This window comes from Pelodiscus sinensis, chromosome 8 (genome assembly GCF_052426305.1).
Source record: "Pelodiscus sinensis isolate ZL-2025 chromosome 8, ASM5242630v1, whole genome shotgun sequence".
In the NCBI taxonomy this organism is placed as follows: domain Eukaryota; kingdom Metazoa; phylum Chordata; order Testudines; family Trionychidae; genus Pelodiscus; species Pelodiscus sinensis.
The window spans coordinates 44,479,675-44,493,973 of record NC_143059.1 but is presented as its reverse complement, the minus strand read 5'-3'; positions in this window follow the sequence as shown (position 1 = coordinate 44,493,973).

Here is a 14,299-nt window from a genome sequence, read left to right as displayed (position 1 = left end):
CTATTCTGAAATAGCTATTTTGGAATAGGCATTATTCCTTGTAGAATGAGGTTTACAGAACTCAAAATAAGCCATCCGCTATTTCGAAATTATTTCAAAATAGCCATTTGACTGTGTAGATGCTCAAAGTTATTTCAGAATAGTGGTCATTATTCCGAAATAACTTTGCTGTGTAGACATACCCTTAGATGCCTATATACAAATGAAATGAGTATGGGTAATAATCAGGGGAAAACTTGAAGTGCTAATAAATAAACACAACTATTACATAGTTCAGCAGCAGCCAACCTGAGGGTCGCGAGCCACATGTGGCCCTTCCCCCCCCCCCCCCCCAGGTGCGGCTTGTGAAGCCCCCCCTATGGCTCATAAGCCGCCCCTGTGCTCCCAAAATGGCCTCTCCTCCCGGCTCCCTGTGCTGACCTGGGCAGGGGAGCCATCCAACGCGGCCATGAAAGATGTTGGGCTTCGGGAGTGTGCTGTGGCCAAAAAGCATCAAAACATATTTAAATGCATTTTCTTAAAGGGGCTCAACCAAACGCGACCAGGGGCTTCTTTTAAAAGGGCAGTCCCCCCCTTTTTTTTTGCTCGACAACTTTGCCCTGACTCTTCACGCTGGATCCACTGCTATCTTGACTCTGTGCCCATGGTGGATTGGCCACCTCTGACTTGGTGGGGTAATATACACGATTGGAATATTGGTATAGTAGGATACAGCTTGCTCAAGAAGGATAGGCACGGAAAACAGGGAGAAGATGTTGTCTTATGTATTAAAAATGTATACACTTGGCCTGAGGTGGAGATGAACATAGGAGACAGACTTGTTGAGAGTCTCTGAGTTAGGTTAAAGAGGTAAAAAACAAGAGTGATGTCATGCTAGGGGTCTACTTCAGACCACCTACCCAGGCAGAAGAAGGAACAGCTCACAAAATCATCCAAAGTGCAGAATTTGGTGGTAATGGGAGTCTTCAACTATCCAGACATATGTTGGGAAACTAACACAGCGGGGCACAGATTATCCAATAAGTTCTTGGACTGCATTGGAGACAATTTCTTATTTTAGAAGGTTGAAAAAGCTTCCCAATTTTTCCACATCTTGAAATGTGATGCCCAGAACTGGACAACATACTCCATTTGAGGCCTAATCAGTGCAGAGTAGAGTGGAAAAATTACTTCTCTCATATTACCCATGCAGCACAGCATATTTAATCTGTATAGTCAGAAAGTATACTATAATACAGAGTTTTAATTACTCCTGTTATAAATAACTAAAGAAATCATTAATGCAGTAAAAATATCTACATTTAAAAAAATGTTGAAACAAACCTAGCTAAGACTCAGCCCATACCTATTCTTCCAAACCTGACTTAAGAACACTTAATTGCTGTCCACTAAATTACTTTTTGAAAGGAAAACAACCAACCCATACTGCTATGTGTCTCGCACCTCAAAACAAACACCACATCATCCACATCTATCATCTGACATTATTCATTGTCTAAAGTGTCTGTCTTCTCCACAACTTCAATTTTCTTACAGAGTAGGGCCCTTCCAGATGGGAGCAACTTCACTGGTTTATCAAACCCACTGCCTGGTAACCACATCAAAGAGTGATTTCACAAGGGCTTCATTATTTCCACTGTAGGCAGCCATCTTACTTATTGTATATATGCTTCATATCAGCATAGCAATTTTCTGCTTACACTAGCTGAACAGAGCACCTTACCAAGCTCAGCTAGTACTGCTTTTGGGAGACATGAAGCTAGCCTTATTTCCCAGAGCAGATAACGCTGGCTTCTTAGCACTCTAAGACATGATAATAAATAATGAACTCTCAAAGTATATATACATTAAGGCTATAATTCCATCTTATTCCAAAAAACTTGAATTTTACATTTGGGCTTTATTGTTTCATTATAAAATCTTAATGAAAATACCCTCAAAGGCCACATCTTCACTAAGAGCAAAATTGCTGCTGCTGCTGCAGTCTATCTTCTGCGGTTTGATTTAGTGGATCTAGTGAAGATGGGCTAAATTAAATTCAGAGGGCACTCCCATTGGCACTGGTACTCCTTCATCTCATGGGGAGTAAGGGAAGCTGATAGGATCATTTGCTCCTGTCGAATTTCCACTGTGTGGATGGCATGGAAACTCGATTTAAGCTACGTTAACTCCAGCTACATAATTAACTTAGCTGGAGTTGTGTATCTTAATTTGACCTTCCGCTTAGTGTAGACCAGGCCAAAATGTCCATAAAATTAGGATCCAATTTCATTTGGGAGCTCTGTAAACATGAATTAATTATTTTAGCTTCATTTTTGGGATTAAATTTATATTACCATCACTTGCTGGAATTAGAGCCTTATAAATAGTTGGGGTATATTAATCTTAAATAACAGTGGCATAAAATACTAACACTTCATACCTAAGGCTTTGCTCATTTAGCTGGCTAAAATATTTTGTTGAATTCATTAAAACAGAAACTGAGGAGAATTCATTCTAGGTCCATCAATTATTATAAAGATCTCAAACCAATGTGGCATTCCAGAGCTCTATAGATGTTGATTTGCATTACGTTTTCCTGGGGAGATTTTTGTAAATTGGGTGTATTAGTTAGTCTAAACCTTTATGCTGCCTTTGGCATTTTTCATTTTGAGGATTATTATTTTTTCTTCAAATTTAATATATCTGACATCTTTTATCTTCTGAGTCAAAGCAACTGCAGATGGTTTTTTTTGATGAAAATTAAATATGATTTTAACATATTTAATAATTGTTAACACAGTCCATTGGTAATTCAAAACTTTTTGCCTGAGGAGTAACATGTTTAATACAATTTTCCAGTTATAACACTATACATTTAGGCCCGCTGCTCTCCTACTGTAGTCAATGAGAGTTTTACAATTAACTATAACAGGACTATAAGCAGGCACCTATATAATAAACCAAAGTGCATGTGGGTTAAGCTGCAACTATATTACATTAATTTATTCAGTCTGAATAAGTCCCAGGCTATGTCTAGACTACAGGCTTCTTTCAGAAGAAGCCTTTCTGGAAGAGATATTGTGAAAAAACGTCTTCCGAAAGGCAGCTTTTTCAAAAGATAGCGTCCATTCAGTGTGGATGCTATCTCACATTTCAACTATGATTACTATGGATGGAGGGGCCACCAGGGTACCTGTGTTTTATTCTCTTTCCTCTTCTTCCGAAAGAACTCCCCTTTCAGAAAACTGGAGCATCCTTAGGATTAGTATTCTTATTGTTTAATATAATATTTTTGCTTTATAGGATGTTCACACATCAAATATTTAACCTACATTTAAAGTGTAGCAGCTTTGCATTTAAAGTGTATTAGGAGCCAGGTGGGCAGGCAGCCCGGCTCAGTTCCAGCTTGTGCCAGGTCTGGAAGCTCAGCCCACCTCTGGACAGGCAGCTGGACTGTGAGGGGAGGTGGTTTTTAAACTGGCTCTACTTGCAGACCAGCTCCCACCTGACACCTGACACCCCATGCTGCTGCTTCTGATACGGAGGCAGCAGTGCACAGTGGAAGGGGGCTCCTAGGGAGTGGGGCTGGAGTGCACTGGCTGCCAGTCCCACCCCTGGGGACTATAGAATAGTAAAGTAACCAATAAGAATTCATGAGGTTAATCAACTGTTCAATTAACCAATATTTAACATCCCTAAGTAGCACCATTAAACTAAATATCTATCTTATTTCTTACAATGTCCAGACAAGATATCTCCATGCCAGCTTCACCCAGCTGGCTCCTGGTTCCACAATTCAAACTGTTCTTCCATCTTGAGTCAGACATCTCCAGCCCTCCTTCTCAGAGCTGGGTTACCATCCAAACAGGCCCTTTTATTCTGCCCAGGAGCTAGTCTTGCTTCCTGCAGCACTCACCTGCAGCTGCTTCCTCAAACCAGCAACAGCTTCCCAGGCTCCTTCTCATCCCCCTGGCTGGAATGTTACCAGCTCCTAAGTGAGCTTCCTATTCTCCCTCAGATCTATCCTTCATTCTCTCCATCTGGAGAGGCTGCATTCAGCTTGTCACAGGAGGCCCAAGGCTGATCTTCTCTTAAGGTGCCAGCTACCCTAGGATAATCATGCAACAAATTAACAGTCAAATACCTCACGCAACTGAAATCAACTGCTCAGACTTCTTGTTTATTTGCTCTAATTCCTGAGGGTATGTCTACACTACAGCACTAATTCGAACTAACTTAGTTTGAATTAGTTAATTTGAACTAAGCTAATTCGAATTAGTGCATCTAGACTTAAAAACTAGTTCGAATTAGCGTTTTTCTAATTCGAACTAGCATGTCCACACTGAGTGGACTCTGAACTGAGGTTAAGGATGGCCGGAAGCAGTGCCGGCTGGGCATCAGATTAGGACTTAGAGTGTGGAGCTGCTGCCTCAGGCTAGCCGAGGGCTGTGCTTAAAGGGACCCGACCCCCACCCCGGACAGACAGTTCTCAGGGGTTCCCCGCTAGCAAAGCAGTCCTGGCTTGGAGTGCCCTGAGTGCCCACACTCGGCACACCACAGCACTTGGCCATCAGCCCGGCTGCACTTGCCGCAGGCTGCCATCTGGAGGGGGGGTCAATCAAGGGGCTTCAGGAGAGTTTCCACCCCAAGGAGCCCGCAGAGCCAGCCCAGTCCTCCCCATCGGGGGCTCATACCTCCTTCCACTTACCCCTCTGTAGCCCCCCTTCCTGATGTACAAAATAAAGAACACATGTGTTCAAAAATAGAAACTCTCTTTATTGAACAAAACTCGGGGAGACTGGGAAAAGAAGGTGCGAGAGAGGGTGGGAAAGGGGAGGGCCACTAAAATGATCAGAGGTTTGGAACAGGTCCCATATGAAGAGAGGCTAAAGAGACTGGGACTTCTCAGCTTAGAAAAGAGGAAATTGAGGGGGGATATGATAGAGGTCTATAAAAGCACGAGTGGTGTGGAGAGGGTGCATAAAGAAAAGTTCTTCATTAGTTCCCATAATAGAAGGACTAGAGGACACCAGATGAAATGAATGGGTAGCAGGCTTTAAACTAATAACAGAAAGTTCTTCTTCACAAAGCAATTAGTCAACCTGTGGAACTCCTTGCTGCAGGAGGCTGTGAAGGCTAGAACTAGAACAGACTTTAAAGAGAAGTGAGATAAAGCCATGGAGGTTGGGTCCATGGAGTGCTATTAGCCAGGGGGTAGGAATGGTGTCCCTGGCCTCTGTTTGTGGAAGGCTGGAGATGGATGGCATGAGAAAAATGGCTTGGTCATTGTCTTCGGTCCATCCCCTCCAGGGTATCTAGTGTTGGCCACTGTCGGCAGACAGGCTACTGGACTAGATGGACCTTTGGTCTGACCCAGTACGGCCATTCTAAGCTCAGGGCTCAGGGTCGGGGGTCTCACTGGACCACCTTGATTTGCATGCCAACCTGCTCCTGGGTGGCCAGGCTGGCAGCTCTCCTGCCCTAGATGGCCACTTTCCTGTGCCTAGCGCAGAGGTCATGGATGAGGTCCACGATGTCTGCACTAGACCAGGCAGGCGCCCTCCTCTTGCGGACCTGGGCAGGCTCCTGGGAGCCGCCAGACTGGTCCCGGGAAGAGGCGGAGGGTTGGGTGGCAGCGGGTGGCTGGCTCAAGCTGTGCCAGTTGCAGGGTCTGCTGGCTGGGTGCTGGTAGGCTTGCACCTGGCACAGGCACCGTAGCCAGCCCGTGCCCCTTTAAGGGCTTGGGGCCGGGAGGGGGGCAGAAGAGTTTCCCTGGTGGTGCCCAGAGTGGCCACCAGGGCAAGCTGGGGAGGGCTAGCCTCCCACTAGTTCGAATTAAGTGGCCACACAGCCCTTAATTCGAACTACTTAATTCGAACTAGGCGTTAGTTCTCATAGAATGAGGTTTACCTAGTTCGAATTAAGCGCACCGCTAGTACGAATTAAGTTCGAACTAGCAGTTTGCATGTGTAGCGCCTATCAAAGTTAATTCGAACTAACGTCTGTTAGTTCGAATTAACTTTGTAGCATAGACATACCCTGAGTATTTTTCTGTTCAGTATTTGTATAGTTAATCACAACACTTTAATCTTTGGATGTTTTCTTTTATGTACCAAGAACTGGCAATTTTGTGATAAAAGGATGCAATGCTGATATGACTCAAGGTGACTACTAGAGTAGCAGCTGAAAAAAGCGTGCCTCTCCAAACGATCCTTTAAGAAACTGGTTTTGGAAAGAGGGAGCTGGTTTAAATGAAAAGTTCTAATTGTAAAAAGATAGGCTGACTATGTAAATCCAGGACCTTTCCTCCAAAATAATAACAGTTGTAGAGGTTTTCGATGGATCCAAGTAAATGCTTTAATTGGAGATATTTCCATGCTCCAGATCCAAGTAAGTCAAATTATTTCTAAAGATCTACAAATGGTTGAAAAATTATCACTGTTAATTATCTATGACACAATCATGATTCATGTGTCCCATCCAATCCTCCACATCAAGGTTCTCACCCTGATTTTAAAGCTAGGATTGCTCCACTGGCCTGTCTCTAAATAGAATAACAGATGGAACTAGAACTTTCTAGTCAAGTTTCTCCTTCATAGACATTATTGTGCAAGCTGTGCAGCTATCAAATCTATCATAATTTGGCCCTACAATACCTGAAAGGGGGAGCTAGTATATCAATTCTCATTCAATCTGAAATCAAGTGCGGTCTATGTGGTCATAGCTAACAGCCACAAAAAATGTCTGAGTAAACAAAAAGGAAATATGGTAATTTTCAACATTGGGAAAATTAAATCCACAGAGATGGGAGAAGGGGGCTATAATTTGTACAGAACCTTTCTCAGTTCCTTATCTTTACCCTAAACTGGAATGTTCTGAAAATATTACTGAATAATTTAAAATAAGTTTGATGAATACAAATAGGGAGACCATCCAGGCTATACAAAATTTGGGAAGGATATTAATTTTCAGTATATTAATTTTGCCACACAAACGGCTAATTAATGAAATCCATCTCCCCAGATTGTTAACCACTTGGACAATGATTGCTTCTGTATTTCTTTTGAGGATATCCTGAATATTATTGGGAATCAGTAACTAAATATTTCATATGAGAGGATGGTCATTGGAAGTTCCAGTTTGATACAAGGTCTTTGTGGACATATTTGTTAATGCTCTGTAATTACTATAAGGTGTTCCCCAGTTTAGGAATAACAAAGTTTCTCTTACAGTAGTGGTAACTCTTGGCTAAATCTAGGTGTTAAAGTTTCAGCTGCCTGGGCCACGTTGATGGTATAGCACCATAAGTTGTGTCTTCTGGAGCATAGCAATGTCAGTATTCTGTTTTTTTAAGCACTGAGTATATTTTTTTTTTTGTAAATAGGGTTATTGAAGCCCTTTATATTTCAGACAGTATGTTTAATTATGAAAGCCATCATTATTCAGATATACCAGATGAAAGGGAAAATCGCTTTGTGAATAAAAGGCTAGTGATTTCATTCAGAGAATATGACCCAGAACATGTACAATCCACCTAAGGAAATCATCTGGTGTCTTGCCTCCTGAGGGCCAAGGATGTGACAAGATGAACAGATATTAATTCTCAGGTTCTTTGACACAGCTTTATAAAAGTTTATTTTAATCATTTTCCACTTACATAATTTTTTAGAAAGTTTTTTAGCAATGTAGTCCTCGGGTCACTGAATATTGTAATAATCCTTTCAATGCAACTAGCAGTGAAGCCTGTACTAGGTATAAGTATGTAGTTTTTTCATGGATGAATGTTCACATTTGAATGTAAACCTTGTTAAGTATTGGAACACTGAATGACTCATCCTCTACTTCTTATGTAATTCATAAACAATCAGGAAAATGTAGTCGTTCTTCTGAAGGATTCTAAAAACACACCATATTTTAAAGGTTTTTTTCTGGGCTATATAGTGAAATGCAGTTTCTGGGATACATATTGAAATACAGTTTCTGGGATACATAGTGAAATATAATTTAATTTATCATTTAATTTATCATTTAATACATATATTTTACAATATTCTTAACACTTAATAATTCATTATTAAACCTGATTTTAACTTTAATTTATGTTTTAGCTTTCACAAAGCTGTTTTCTAGTGCAATAGTTGGTTTGCTCCTGTCCTCTCATTTTGAGGACTAAGTACATTAGCATCTCTTGTGATCAGTGGCAACAGAAGTTACGAACCATCAGATACGAACTTGGGGTTTCAGTTACGTGAGAGGAAAGAGCCAATAGAGGCCACAGTAATAAATTGAAGACTGAGAAGTCTAAGAAGACTTTTTTATTACTATAAAATTACATGAGTGATAAAATGAGAAATTCTCCCCACCCCCAAGAATTTCTCTTGTTAAAATCAGAAGATGGTTCCTTTTATTTTGAAGGAAAACAAAAAATGTACTAGAATATTTTTATAAAAGAAAATAAAGAATTCAGAGTCCTCTAACATGATGTATAAATTGTTTTAAATGTGATCAATGATAAGGGAAATATTCTTCAACTATTAAATATATTACATGTTATGACATTTTTCAACTTTTTTTTGGCTAGAAACAGGACATAAATTTCTGTGATAATTCATTCACTTTAATTTAAAATGATAATTTGATTAATTCCTTTTAATACTGATATTATCTACATGAATTTAGGTTTATTAAAAACATAACACTAATATGATAAGAATGAGACACTTCATGAAACCTATTGAAAGTATCATGATCAACCTATCTAGGCATTCTATATCACAGAATATCCAAGAAAGACTCTGTTAAGACATAAATGATGGGCTAAGGTCTGCTATCAGATGTACCATGTGGCCTTATTCACTTCAGTGGGTGTTTTGCCTATGTAAAAAACCCAGAAAACATTTTTAAAAGAGGATGTGCCCTCTTGGTTTTGTATTCTAAGTGTTCAATAACCCCCAAAAGGCTCAGTAAACCATTACTGGCAGTATGAACAGCATGGCAACTGTACAGGGTTTTTATGGTATTATACTAGAGTAAATAATCGTAATGATTAATAACAATATTTTATTAGTACCAATTTATAAATGTTGACTATAACTCTATCGGGTGACCTGAGAGTAAGTAAAAAATTGTGACAGGGAATGGTGGTGATAGTAACTTGTATAAGATAAAGCCCTGAATATTGGGACTGTTACTTAAAATCAGGACATCTGGTCACCCTAAACTCTATGCACATAATTTTACAGAGGTTAATGATTCAATACTTAAGTTGGAGGTGGGACTTGCATTTAACCCAGAATTTAAACTTCTTGTTATGTACGTGCCTCCCAAAATTTAACACATTCGGGAACTGACATGCCATTGTTCTGCAGCTTATGATTGTAAAATGCTATCATTCTGATTTGGTAGCTATTTAGACACACTTTGCACTGATGTGACTACATCCGTGCGTGGCAACAGAGGATTAGTTAATCTGAATCCAACCTGAGGGCCCTTCTAACTTTTCAGGATGCAAATAGCCACAAGCACCTGAAACTGCAGCAGAGGATCAGCATGGTTCAGGCATACCCCAGCCACATATAATTTCTTCTGACCTACCTCTTTTTCCTTGCTACACTGGAAACAAGAAACATAAGTGATGTAAGAGTCCCTAAATCAGTTATAGTACTGAAAGATTCCTTTTATACTTCAGTCACTCTCCCTGAGCTGAGTAAATTGACTTTAGGGCCAGATTTTCTCTCTGAGGTGGTATAAAGCAGTCACGGAGCACCACAGAATCTGACCCAGTACATTTAATCCTTATTTTACAACAAACACTCTGTATCAAAGATTCTGTTTTGCTAGAAGTTGTTTGAACCAATCCCATCAGTCTTGCCAGCCTGAAGAGGGAGTCATCTGATTTTCCCATTGTACAAATTGCTCTACAGATGGCTGAAGCTTAGAGCTGACAGTTGAACCTGCCTGTAGCCTCATCAACCACAAAACAATTATTTGAAAAGAAGCATAGACCTCAGCATCAATTCTTCTGTTACTAGCAGAAAATTACTAGGAACTGATGGGTCAATACATTTCCACTGTCCATCCATATTTTGTGTTTCTATAAATTATGTCAAAGGGATTTTTTTCAGCTCTATATGAATATATCTATTTTGAAATGATGTGTTTATTCAATATAAGACAAATATATAATGAAGTTGTATAATTATGCTCTAAATTAATAGCCTCAGAAATAAGTGTATAACAACTTAAATTTAATCTCCTTGATTTAGTTTAAGTATAAACATTAATTTGAAGGAATAACTAAAGATAACACTTTTCTCTGAATGATTAAGCATGTGGGAGTGGAACTGTACATGTCCTATGAAGCCAAAATAAATAATAACTATATAGGCCAAATTGCTACAGCCTTACTCAAGCTGAATAGAACCTTCTGCCATAAGAAGTCCCATTTAATTTAATGGAACTATTTGCAGGGTTAGACCCAACTGGAAATGCATAAATGTGCTCCAATCAAGCCCAATATCAATAACATTAAATATGTCTTGTTCTAGTCATATTCTGATCCTACAAAATAATCTCAGTGGGATCTGAGTGCGCCTGGTTATATTAACTGTATGTGACTTGGCACACAGATGTTAATGGAGAATTTGACCCTATATGCTTTGGAAACCCAAATTACAATAAGATGAACAGAGTTAGATAGCAGGAGAATTTTCATTTATATTAACCTTTTTATTGGCAACCTTAATAGTTTAATAGTAACCTAACTGAGTTTAATTCTAATATTGTTTATTTTATTTGCATGGCTCTGATTGATGCTGGCATATTCATCACTGTAAAGATGTTATTTCAGGAAATTCTGATTCAAGCTGCCCAAAGGCTATTATTATGCAGTGTTCTACAGTGATATATGAGCTATAGATGCCCAAGATTTTCAAAAGTGACCAGTGATATTAAGTGCCTCAATTTTTCATTCCCAAACTGAGATGCCTTACAAGTTCCTGAATTTCACCATGTGTTGAAGACCCAATGTGCTGAACAGCTCAAATGGTGCACCGGAAAGTGAAGCACCTAGTAATAATAAACACTTTAGAAAATCTTGGCCACATTCTTCTTCACGCTAAATCCCTTTGTGACCTACACTCAAAAGAGAACAGAAACATTGACAGTTTCAGGTGTTATGAAACAATAATCCTTGAAACTACTCAGGACCTTCTATGCTCCCCATTAACTTTCTAAAATGATACAGTAATCTCAAATGAAAAGAGAAAAAATGAGCAAACTGAAAGGTCAGCACAGTGGTAAAAGTATAATCTCTCAAACTGTTTTCTTAATTCTAATTTTATAAAATGGTCCATGGGAATGAAATTTGCCGACTCCCTCTGTGGCAGCTGTTCTGTGGTAAAAACAATCAGGGATTTTGTGTATTTCAGTATGTTTTAAAGATTTCTTTCTGCTTGTTTGGTGAATGAAAAATAAATGATGTACATACAATGTAAATAAAGACTGTGTGTCCCAGTAATGAAGGTAGGAAGGGTATCTCAGTGCAGGCACAGCTCAGTGTATATTCTGTGTTTATAATCAGATTAGGATTCAACATTTGGGCTACGTCTAGACTGGCATGATTTTCCACAAGAAAGCCCCGATCGCCATTTTCGCAATCGGGGCTTTTTTGCGCAAAACAATACCACATTGTCTACACTGGCCCTCTTGCACAAAAGCATCTGTGCAAGAGGGCTTTTGCCCGAATGGGAGCAGCATAGCATTTCCGCAAGAACATTGACAATCTTACATGTGATCGTCAGTATTCTTGCAGAAATTTTGCGGAAAAGCAGTTGCTTTTGTGGAAAAACTTACCAGTCTAGATGCAGCCTTGTACTATAGGCATGGTTTTACATTAATTTAAAAAGGGCTTTGGGTGATAACACTGAATAACAGAAAGGCAAGAGAGAGGCAAAATCTACCCTAGTTTTGCTATTGAAAGCTATGGGAAGGGGGAGTTGTTCTTTCCTGCCTACTTGTAACTTCAGTCACTACCACTCATTTGTTCTGTAGCTGGAGAGCTCCAAGTGGTGCATCAACACAGCACCCTAAACTCAAAATAAGATACGCAATTTGCGTTATGCAGATTGCGTATCTTATTTCAAATTTATTTTGAAATAGATTTATTTTGAAATTTGTCACGTCTACACAGTGCCAAATTTCACAATAACACGCTATTTTGAGTCATCCCTTATCCCTCGCGCAACAAGGTTTATTTCAAAATAAAGAGGTGGCTTGTGTGGATGTGGGGTAGCTATTTCAGGATACCTCCAGTGTCCCGAAATAGTCATGCAGTGTAGACATATGTGACTAGCTAGCATAGTCAGAATCACCTTTATTGCCATAATTTGCTAACTGTAACAACATGGGAAAAACTTACTTTTTCTATCATAAGAAAACATGCTTCCATCTCCTCCCTGGATCACAAGTACTACATTTTAGGTGGTGATGAAGAGGCTTTCAGAATTTGCTTACTTCAACTGTTGTCATCATCTTGACATATGGGTAGCAATTTCTGAGAGCTGAGAATGAACTCTGTCAGAATTTTTTCTCAGGTTATCTCATCATCCTGGTTAATTCTGGTAAGTGAGACATTTTCTTCCATAGCCTTTCCTTATCCCCTGGATCATCTGTAGCACATTCTAATAGCTGGTGGAGATCTGTCAGAAACTACTATGCTTCATCTTTCCTTAACTTCATATGGGGGTAACAATCTTTTATGGTTGACTTTAAACTCTGTCCAAAATTGCTTGTGCTTTCCTGTCCTTAGCTCTTTTCCAGCTAATTAGATTTCAGATGGAAAAAAAGAAAATCTCTAGAAATGGCTTCTCTCACTTGTCCTTCCTCTTCTCCTATAGGCTGTGTCCAGACTCAGGGGTTTTTTCGGGAAAAGTAGCCTTTTTCCGAAAAAACTTCCCCTGCGTCCAGACTCAAGCCGCGTTCTTTCAAAATTAAATCGAAAGAACGCAGCTTTTCTTTCGATGGCGGTAAACCTCATTTCACGAGGAAGAACGCCTTCTTTTGAAAGTTCCTCTTTCGAAAGAAGGCGTTCTTCAATGTAAATAGGGCTTCTTCGAAAGAGAGCATCCAGAGTCACTGGATGCTTTCTTTCGAAAAAGCAAGCCGCTTTTTTGAAAGTTCAACGTGCAGTCTAGATGCTCTCTTTCGAAAGAGGCTCTCTTTCGAAAGAGGCTTGCAGTCTAGACATAGCCCCAGTGAGTAGTGTTCTCAGGCAGCAAGCAATACCCCAATATGCTGTAAGGCATGGATGGAGAACCTAAGACCTGGGGGTCTGATGCGGTCCTGGCTTGCCTTGATCAAGCCCATGAAGCTCAGGGCTCCCCTCCAGCATTGGGCAGCCTCAGGGACTGGAGCATACAAAATCTACTAGCCTGTGCCACACTAGGCTCTGGTGTACAAGGGGAATGTGGGAAGTGTCTTTCTCCTCAGTCAGGGGCCATGTCAGTGAGGATTTTATTTTTTTTCTCACTTGTGTGTGGCCTTCAACTGATTTTTCTGTGGGTCAGTGATTCCCACCCCAAAAAAGGTTTCCCCACTCCTGCAGTGAAGGCTAGAGAAACATTTATTTTTGTTTTGGCAAAACAACCATTTTCCTCTAATTTAATTCTCAGAATCACTTGAATGGCTTTAACTGAAAATTTCCAGAAAACTGTAGCTAGAGGCAGAGAGCATGCATGGAAAGTTTCAGCCCAACTGGCTATGGTTTGACAACTTAAAATAGGTATGCTAAACAGAAAGCCTTGGGCAAACAATTACAGGACTTACTATGGCTCTCCCTGTGCTAAGTCAAGCTATTGAAATATATTCATTCTCCTGTGAGCAGAACATAGTTTTCCAGAAAGCCATGATAAAGATTACAGGCTTGTAATAGACTTGTTGGTCCTAGGGTATTAGAGACAAGATGGGTAAGGTAACATCTTTTATTGGCCCAACTTCTGTTGGTGACAGAGACAAGCTTTGGAGCTGAAGGAGAGCTTTCATCCGTAGAAGTTGGGGCAATAAAATATATTACCTCATTATAAAATTCAAACCAAAGACATTTATTTATGCAAACTAAATGAATATTTCTGAAGAAAAATCCCCTCCCCCCCCCTTTCCCCAGAAAAGCCCTCTAGACTTCATGGAGGGCACAGGTACATCATGTGGCTAGAGCTATCAGCAGGGAAAGTTGAGTTTACGCGGATTCACTAAACTCTTATTGCTGCCTGACACAGATGTGGGCCAGGTGGTACAGAGACTCTTGGGGGAACTTCATGTT